Below are 10,226 nucleotides of genomic sequence, written 5' to 3' on the forward strand. Positions count from 1 at the left end.
TACCAAGAATAATAGGAGATGAAGGATTGCAATCTATGTCAAGAACAATAAAATCTATGGGCACATAATTCCTATTTTCAACAATAAGAACATCATTAATTCTTCCCATAGGCTTCTTAATAGTGGAATCCGCAAGGTGCAAGTTTAGAGAGCAATCATCAAAATCACGGAAACCTAACAAATCACACAAAGTCTTTGGGATCGTGGAAACACTAGCACCCAAATCACACAAAGCATAGCATTAATGATCTTTAATTTTAATTTTAATAGTAGGTTCCCACTCATCATAAAGTTTTCTAGGGATAGAAACTTCCAACTCAAGGTTTTCTTCATAAGATTGCATCAAAGTATCAACGATATGTTTGGTAAAAGCTTTATTTTGACTATAAGCATGAGGAGAATTTAGCACGGATTGCAACAAGGAAATATAATCTATCAAAGAGCAATTATCATAATTAAATTCCTTAAAATCCAAAATAGTAGGTTCATTAACATCTAGAGTTTTGATCTCTTTAATCCCACTTTTATCAAATTTAGCATCAAGGTCTAAAAACTCCGAATTTTGGAATGCCTTCTAGGTAAATTTGGATCATATTCAGTCCCATCATTATCAAGATTCATATTGCAAAAAAAATTAATAGGGGACACATCAATAACTTTTAGATCTTCATCTTTATTATCATGGAAAGAACACGCTCTTATAAAGGAATCTTTCTTAACACACATCCTAGTGGTTCTTTCTTTGCACTCATCAATGGAAATTCTCATGGCTTTGAGAGACTCATTGGTATCATGCTTAGGTGGAATAGATCTAAGTTTCAAAGAATCAACATCAAGAGAAATTCTATCAACGTTCCTAGCCAACTCATCAATCTTAAGCAATTTTTCTTCAATCAAAGCATTGAAATTATTTTGCGAAGTAATAAATTCTTTAATATTAGATTCAAAATCAGAGGGCTTATTATTATAATTTCCATAAGAATTTTTGTAGGAATTACCATAATTATTAGAGGAATTACTAGGATAAGGCCTAGGATTAAAATTTCCTCTATACGCGTTGTTACCAAAATTGTTTCTTCCAACAAAATTCACACCCATAGATTCATTATTATTCTCAATCAAAGTAGACAAAGGCATATCATTAGGATCAGAAGAAACACATTTATTAGCAAATAATTTCATAAGTTCATCCATCTTTCCACTCAAAACATTAATTTCTTCTATCGCATGCACTTTCTTATTAGTAGATCTTTCAGTGTGCCATTGAGAATAATTAACCATAATATTATCTAGGAGTTTAGTAGCTTCTCCTAAAGTGATTTCCATAAAAGTGCCTCCCACAGCCGAATCTAAAAGATTTCTAGAAGCAAAATTCAAACCGGCATAAAAAATTTGTATAATCATCCACAAATTCAAACCATGAGTAGGGCAATTACATATCATTAATTTCATCCTCTCCCAAGCTTGTGCAACATGTTCATGATCAAGTTGCTTAAAATTCATAATATCGTTTCTAAGAGAGATGATCTTAGCGGGAGGAAAATACTTAGAGATAAAAGCATCTTTGCACTTATTCCAAGAATCAATACTATTTTTAGGCAAAGACGAAAACCAAGCTTTAGCACGATCTCTAAGTGAAAAATGAAATAGCTTCAATTTAACAATATCATTATCCACATATTTCTTCTTTTGCATATCACACAAATCAACGAAGCTATTTAGATGAGTAGCGGCATCTTCACTAGGAAGGCCGGAAAACGGATCTTTCATGACAAGATTCAGCAAGGCAGCATTAATTTCACAAGATTCAGCATCGGTAAGAGGAGCAATCGGAGTGCTAATAAAATCATTGTTGTTGGTATTGGTAAAGTCACACAATTTAGTGTTATCTTGAGCCATCATGACAAGCAAGCAATCCAACACACAAGCAAACAAGAAACGGGCAAAAAGAGGCAAATAGAGAAAGAGAGGGAGGATAGAGAGAGAGGGCGAATAAAACGGCAAGGGTGAAGTGGGGGAGAGGAAAACGAGAGGCAAATGGAAGATAATGTAATGCGGGAGATAAGGGTTTGTGATGGGTACTTGGTATGTTTGACTTTTGCGTAGACCTCCCCAGCAACGGTGCCAGAAATCCTTCTTGCTACCTCTTGAGCACTGCGTTCGTTTTCCCTTGAAGAGGAAAGGGTGATGCAGCAAAGTAGCATAAGTATTTCCCTCAGTTTTTGAGAACCAAGGTATCAATCCAGTAGGAGGCTATGCGCAAGTCCCTCGCACCTGCACAAAACAAATAAATCCTCGCAACCAACGCGATAAGGGGTTGTCAATCCCTACACGGTCACTTCCGAGAGTGAGATCTGATAGATATGATAAGATAATATTTTTGGTATTTTTATGATAAAGATGCAAAGTAAAATAAAAGGCAATGAAAATAACTAAGTGTTGAAAGATTAATATGATGAAGATAGACCCGGGGGCCATAGGTTTCACTAGTGGCTTCTCTCAAGAGCATAGGTATTTTACGGTGGGTGAACAAATTACTGTTGAGCAATTGACAGAATTGAGCATAGTTATGAGAATATCTAGGTATGATCATGTATATAGGCATCACATCCGAGACAAGTAGACCGACTCCTGCCTGCATCTACTACTATTACTCCACACATCGACCGCTATCCAGCATGCATCTAGAGTATTAAGTTCATAAGAACAGAGTAACGCCTTAAGCAAGATGACATGATGTAGAGGGATAAATTCATGCAATATGATTAAAAAAATCATCTTGTTATCCTCGATGGCAACAATACAATACGTGCCTTGCTGCCCCTACTGCCACTAGGAAAGGATACCGCAAGATTGAACCCAAAGCTAAGCACTTCTCCCATTGCAAGAAAGATCAATCTAGTAGGCCGAACCAAACTGATAATTCAAAGAGACTTGCAAAGATAACCAATCATACATAAAAGAATTCAGAGAAGATTCAAATATTGTTCATAGATAAACTTGATCATAAACCCACAATTCATCGGTCTCAACAAACACACCGCAAAAGAATATTACATCGAATAGATCTCCACGAGAGAGAGGGAGAACTTTGTATTGAGATCCAAAAAGAGAGAAGAAGCCATCTAGCTAATAACTATGGACCCGTAGGTTTGAGGTAAACTACTCACACTTCATCGGAGAAGCTATGGTGTTGATGTAGAAGCCCTCCATGATCGGTGCCCCCTCCGACGGACCTCCGGAACAGGCCCCAAGATGGGATCTCGTGGATACAGAAAGTTACGGCGGTGGAATTAGGGTTGTGGCTCTGTATCTGATCGTTTGGGGTACGTAGGTATATATAGGAGGAAGAAGTACGTCGGTGGAGCAACAGGGGGCCCACGAGGGTGGAGGGCGCACTGGGGGGTAGGCGCCCCCCCTACCTCGTGGCCTCCCTGTTGGTTGCTTGACGTAGGGTCCAAGTCTCCTGGATCTTGTTCGTTACAAAAATCACGTTACCAAAGGTTTCATTCTGTTTGGACTCCGTTTGATATTCCTTTTCTTCGAAACCCTAAAAAAGGCAAAAAAACAGCAATTCTGGGCTGGGCCTCCGGTTAATAGGTTAGTCCCAAAAATAATATAAAAGTGGATAATAAAGCCCAATAATGTCCAAAATAGTAGATAATATAGCATGGAGCAATCAAAAATTATAGATACGTTGGAGACGTATCAATCAACAATATGTCATCCACATATAATATTAGAAATGCTACAAAGCTCCCACTCACTTGTAAAATACAGGCTTCACCATAAGTCTGTATAAAACCATATGCTTTGATCACCTTATCAAAGCGTATATTCCAACTCTGAAATGCTTGCACCAGTCCATAGATGGATCACTGGAGTATGCACACTTTGTTAGCACCTTTAGGATCGACAAAACCTTTTGGTTGTATCGTATACAACTCTTCTTTAAGAAATCCATTAAGGAATACAGTTTTGATATCCATTTGCCGGATTTCATAAAATGTGGAAATTGCTAACATGATTCGGGCAGACTTAAGCATCACTACGAGTGGGAAAATCTCATCGTAGTCAACACCTTGAAATTGTCGAAAACCTTTTGTGACAAGTCGAGCTTTGTAGATAGTAACACTACCATCAGTGTCCGTCTTCTGCTTGAAGATCCATTCATTCTCAATGGCTTGCCGATCATTGGGCAAGTCCACCAAAGTCCATACTTTGTTCTCATACATGGATCCTATCTCAGATTTCAGGGCCTCAACCCATCTGTCAGAATCTGGGCTCATCATAGCTTCTTCATAGTTCGTAGGTTCGCCATGGTCTAATAACATGACTTTTAGGACAGGATTACCGTACCACTCTGGTGCGGAACGTGCTCTGTTCGACCTACGAGGTCCAGTAGTAACTTGATCCGAAGTTTCATGATCATTATCATTAGCTTCCTCTCTAGTTGATGTAGGCATCACGAGAACAGATTTCACTGATGTGTTACTTTCCAATTTGAGAGAAAGTACAATTACCTCATCAAGTTCTACTCTCCTTACACTCACTTCTTTCGAGATAAACTCCTTCTCTAGAAAGGATCCATTCTTAGCAACAAAGATCTTGCCTTCGGATCTATGGTAGAAGGTGTACCCAACAGTTTCTTTTTGGGTATCGTATGAAGAAGCACTTCTCCGATTTGGGTTCGAGCTTTATCAGGCTGAAACTTTTCACATAAGCATCGCAACCCCAAACTTTAAGAAATGACAGCTTAGGTTTCTTGCCAAACCATAGTTCATACGGTGTCATCTCAACGGATTAGATGGTGCCCTATTGTAACACCCACGATGCGGCTATATCCCCCACGTGTCGGAGCACGACTTAGAGGCATAACCGCATTGTAGGCATGTCGCAAGAGGGGTAATCTTTACAGATCCCATGTACTAAATAAGAAAGAGGTACAGAGTTGGCTTACAATCGCCACTTCACACAACACATAAATATAGCATTACATCATCCAGAATACAATCAAGGTCCGACTACAGAACAAAAATAAAAGAAGACCCCCCTAATGCAACAGATCCCCGATCACCCCGACTGGGCTCCACTACTGATCAACTGGAAATGAAACAACACAATGAACAAGATCTTCATCGAGCTCCTCCTTGAGCTCGGTTGCGTCACCTGCACGGCCATCATCGGCACCTGCAACTGGTTTTGGAAGTAATCTGTGAGTCACGGGGACTCAGCAATCTCACACCCTCGCGATTAAGATTATTTAAGCTTATGGGTAGGAAAAGGTAGTGAGGTGGAGCTGCAGCAAGCACTAGCATATATGGTGGCTAACTTACGCAAATGAGAGCGAGAAGAGAAGGCAAGGCACGGTCGTGAACTAGAAGTGATCAAGAAGTGATCCTGTAACTACTTACGTTCAAGCATAACACAAGAATCGTGTTCACTTCCCGGACTCCACCGGAAAGAGACCATCATGGCTACACACTCGGTTGGTGCGTTTTAATTAAGTTAAGTCTCAAGTTTTCTACAACCGGACATTAACAAATTCCCATCTGCCCATAACCGCGGGCATGGCTTTCGAAAGTTCAAAACCCTGCAGGGTTGTCCCAACTTAGCCCATCACAAGCTCTCACGGTCAACGAAGGATATTCCTTCTCCCAGGACGACCCGATCAGACTCGGAATCCCGATTACAAGACATTTCGACAATGGTAAAACAAGACTAGCAAAGTCGCCCGATGCGCCGACATCCTGATAGGAGCTGCACATATCTCGTTCTCAGGGAAACACCGGATTGTCCAAGATTTTGGTAGGCCAGCCCAGAATTGCCCCTGGTGGCCCCCCGCTGCTGACAGGTTCGGACCAACACTTAGACAAGCACTGGCCCGGGGGGGTTAAAATAAAGATGACCCTTGAGTCTACAGAACCCAAGGGAAAAAGGCTAGGTGGCAAATGGTAAAACCAAGGTTGGGCCTTACTGGAGGAGTTTTATTCAAAGCGAACTGTCAAGGGGTTCCCATAACACCCAACCACGTAAGGAACGCAAAATCAAGGAACATAACACCGGTATGACGGAAACTAGGGCGGCAAGAGTGGAACAAAACACCAGGCATAAGGCCGAGCCTTCCACCCTTTACCAAGTATATAGATGCATTAATTAAATAAGAGATATTGTGATATCCCAACAATAACCATGTTCCCACATGGAACAAACTCCATCTTCACCTGCAACTAGCAACGCTATAAGAGGGGCTGAGCAAAGCGGTAACATAGCCAAACAACGATTTGCTAGGAAAGGTGGGTTAGAGGCTTGACATGGCAATATGGGAGGCATGATATAGCAAGTGGTAGGTATCACGGCATAGGCATAGCAATAGAGCGAGCAACTAGCAAGCAAAGATAGAAGTGATTTCGAGGGTATGGTCATCTTGCCTGAGATCCCGCAAGGGAGAAGGAGTCCATGAAGAAGACAAACGGACGTAGTCGAATGGATCCTCACAAACGTGACGTTATCGGAACTAACCCGAGAAGCAACACTGGAAAGAAGCAAACAACATAGGAAACAACCATCACATAAACATGGCATGATGCACAACCAAGTATGATGCATGTCCGGTTTAAATATGCATGGCATGGCAAAGTGCACAAACAACACTACAAATTAAGTGGAGCTCAATATGCAACGAGTTGCATATTGACGAAACACCAGAACAATTATTTAGTTCTCTCCCGTTTATGTACCCAACAATATTAAATGTTGTTAAACATGGCAAGAGATGAAGCAAAAGTAAACTACACAATCTAAGCAATTTAAATGGGGCCGGAAACATCAAACAACAATTCTGGTAAATTCCCATATGCATTTAGCAATTTAAAGCAAACAAATTTTAAACATTTTCGATGTTGTTATCATGATGCGGATGACATATGCAAGTTTATGCACGTTTTATGGAAAAGTTGACATGATAAGATATGAGGCATTTGTCATCGTGGCGGAAACAAAAGGGGTGCCATGGCGACAATAACGAAACGGTGCCACGGCAATGTTCCGGTTCCGACAACTCATTGAGACGTCGGTGCAAATGAAAGTGTGGTGGGAGCGTGCAAAAGATGGTGGGGTGATCCCGGTTACCGGGTTCCCATGGGTCGACGACGGTGACAAGGCAAAAGAGGGGCAACGTGCACCAACAATTCGAGCACGGAACAAGCACGAGCATTTCATGCATCACACATGCATTCGTTCACGGGCGGTCATCTCGGGGTTATACCTTCGAAGCGTGCGTTATCGGAGGGGTTCGAGTTCAATGTGGTGTAGGGGAATTAGGCGTTCTCGGGACGTTCGTAGTGGAAGTAGTCGTTCTCGCATGCTCTAGGGTCGAGGGTAGAGGTTCTCGCGATGTCGACGATGGTAGTGGTACATGTTTATCGTAGCATGAGTTTCCGTAGATGTTCATGTCATCGGTGTCGTGGTACTTGGGTTCTTCTGACTTTCCGGTCGCGTTCTTGCGACGGTAGTCGTTCACGTTCGTTCGGAGAGGTACTTGATGACTCCAACATATTCGGGGCGAAGGTAGTGGTACACACGAAGGTAGTCGAACTTGATGGATCCGAGGGCTCCGGCCATCGTGGTACTTGGTGCAACATCGGTCCCCGAGGTCATCGTGTACACGTTCACATAGTAGTCGTACACATCGACGGTAGTGGTACATGGCGAGGAACTTGACGTCCATGATGCCTTCAAGGGTTGACCGTAGGGGTAGTTGTCGCATCGCCGGGCGTAGTCGTACACTTGGTGTCCTCGGGGCATTGGTGGTAGTCGTACTCGAACCAGTATTTGTCGAACCCTGGACGGTCTTGGCGGTCTCCGGTGGAGGTGTTCGTTCATTTGATAGAGGAAAATAGCGGCAGCAGTAGGCATCATAGGAGTCTACGGGCACGGTCGCCTGCAGACGACAGGGACGGCCAGAGATGCAGCAATAAAAACAAAACAGCAGCAGCAGTGAATAAACCGACGGTGGCTGGAGCAAATCGGGCGCGGGGAAAGGGTGGCGCCATGGACAGACTCCTATCAAAAGAGGGAAATGACGGCATCGACAGCTACGGGTTAGAGAAGCAGAGAGATAGCGAGAGCAGGGAAGAGAGATGGCAGGGCGACGGTGTTCGGGTGGTGCTCGCCGGAGCAGCGGTGGCGAGGAGGAGGACCTCGGGTGGTTGAAGATGCCAGCGAACGTGGGGTGATGCAGGGAGCAGCAAGGCGTCGCTATGGGTCCTGGATGGCAGCGGAGCATCTGCTGGCAAGCGGCTGCGGGCAAGAGCACGGTGGGTCCTGGTGCTGGAGCTTGACGGCATTCAGAGGTGGGTGGCGCGGGTGAGGGCGCCATGGGAAGTGGATGGAGGTGCGAACGGAGAAGAGAAAGGGAGGTCGGGCGTTGCAGCGGACCGAGACGGCGGCGCGAGCGGGGGATGCGGTGTTGCTGGCAGGGGAGGCATGGCCTCGCCGGAGTCAGCGAGGCTTCGCGGCAGGGGCATCAGGCGCGGAGGAAGATGGGGAGCGAGGCGTTGATGCAGGGGAAAAAGAGAGCGAGAGGAGGGAGGCGGCGCTGTGGGATAGAGATGGGATCGAGCGAGGCAGCACTGGCTGGATGCGTGCGGCTAGGGTTGAGAAGGCGGGCCGGTTGGGCCTAAACAGTCGAATGGGCCAGAGTTGGTTGGGAGGCCCGGGTGGCCAGAGGCTTGACTGGGCTCTCTCTCCCTTATTTTTTTCATAGCAGAAAAAAATAAAAGGAAAGAAAGGAAGGAGAGAAAAGAAAGGGTTAGATGAAGGACTTGGGAACGCGGACTATATTCCCGGACTCGCAAAAATGTGCTTGTTCCGAGAAAATAGAAAAGGCCAAGATTGAGATATTTAAATTAAAACTCATTTGAATTTAATTCAAATGGGTTTGAACTAGGACGAGGTTTTTGGAGTGACCAAAAATGTTGAAATTCTAGGTGGAGCTCCGGAAAATGACAAAAGGATATAAGGCAAGGTTACAGAGTCAACACTTGAAGAAGAAAAGGCCAAGGGAATTAATATGCAAGTGTGTTAAGGTGAATTCGAAAAGAATGGAAATATTTATAATAGCTCCCTAATATTGGGAGGATATGTTATAAAGAGAATCACCATGTGAATTCCCTTGGTTTAAATGGACCGAAGATCCATGCAATTTATTTAGTTGAGTTTTAAAACGGGTTGCATGATGACATGATGCAATGCACATGATGCAAAGATGAATGCAACAGATGAAACAAATCACACAACAAATCTCGGAAACCTTGGAAGGCATCTGAAGCTCTAGTCTTGGGGCGTCACAACACTCCACCACTACGAGAGGATCTCGTCCCGAGATCTAGGATGGCACATGAGAGAAACGGAAAAAAAAAGAGAAGAGGTAAAACTAAGTTGCTTCTTTGACAAACGAGTGAAACCACAAACCTTGAGAGTTTAACAATTTCGAGAAAAGAATACAACAGAGATGAACAAAGTTGAAAACACTCCGTTAGAAAAAGAGGAACAAGGAACATTACTAGACCTTGTAGGTTGAAAGGAATAAGCAAAGGGTGCAATGGACAAGAAGTACATGCAAGCACTCCGGTAGAAACAAGATGCACAAGGAATGATAAGGATCAAAAACGACAACACGCCGGTTAAAACAAGATATAGAAGGAATAAGAATGATACAATTGGACAGCACTCCTCCTGTAAATGAAAAGAATTGAATATGAACTTGGGAAGATTGGATGATACTTGATGAAATCAACAACACACTGCCTCCGTAACTATTGAAAGAATGGTACAATGGGTAAGAACGATTTCATATGGCACTCCGGTTGAGAAGGGAGCCAAACTTGATAGAATGGGGAGAACTTGAAAAGAGGGCATGACACTCCGGTTAAATGGATAAGAACGAAAAGAACATGATCTTTGACAAAACGAGATGATGGTTGAATATAGCAACAATACCATGCCTCCGGAAAGAATGTTAGAATGGAATCAAAAGAACGGAGGGGAAAACGACATCTTCTACCTCAAATGAGCTTGACAAAGCATCTTTAGGAGAAGGGTCGAACGGAGTTGTTGGAAAACCAACAACAAAAAGAACAAGGTTGTAGTGGGCTTATGGAGAACATCTCAAAACTATGAGGTGAAATTCCGCCACTAATGGAAACAATAGATTGGATTGATAT

Source organism: Triticum urartu, chromosome 3A (assembly GCF_056163025.1).
Source record: "Triticum urartu cultivar PI428250 chromosome 3A, HENAU_Tu73, whole genome shotgun sequence".
NCBI lineage: Eukaryota > Viridiplantae > Streptophyta > Magnoliopsida > Poales > Poaceae > Triticum > Triticum urartu.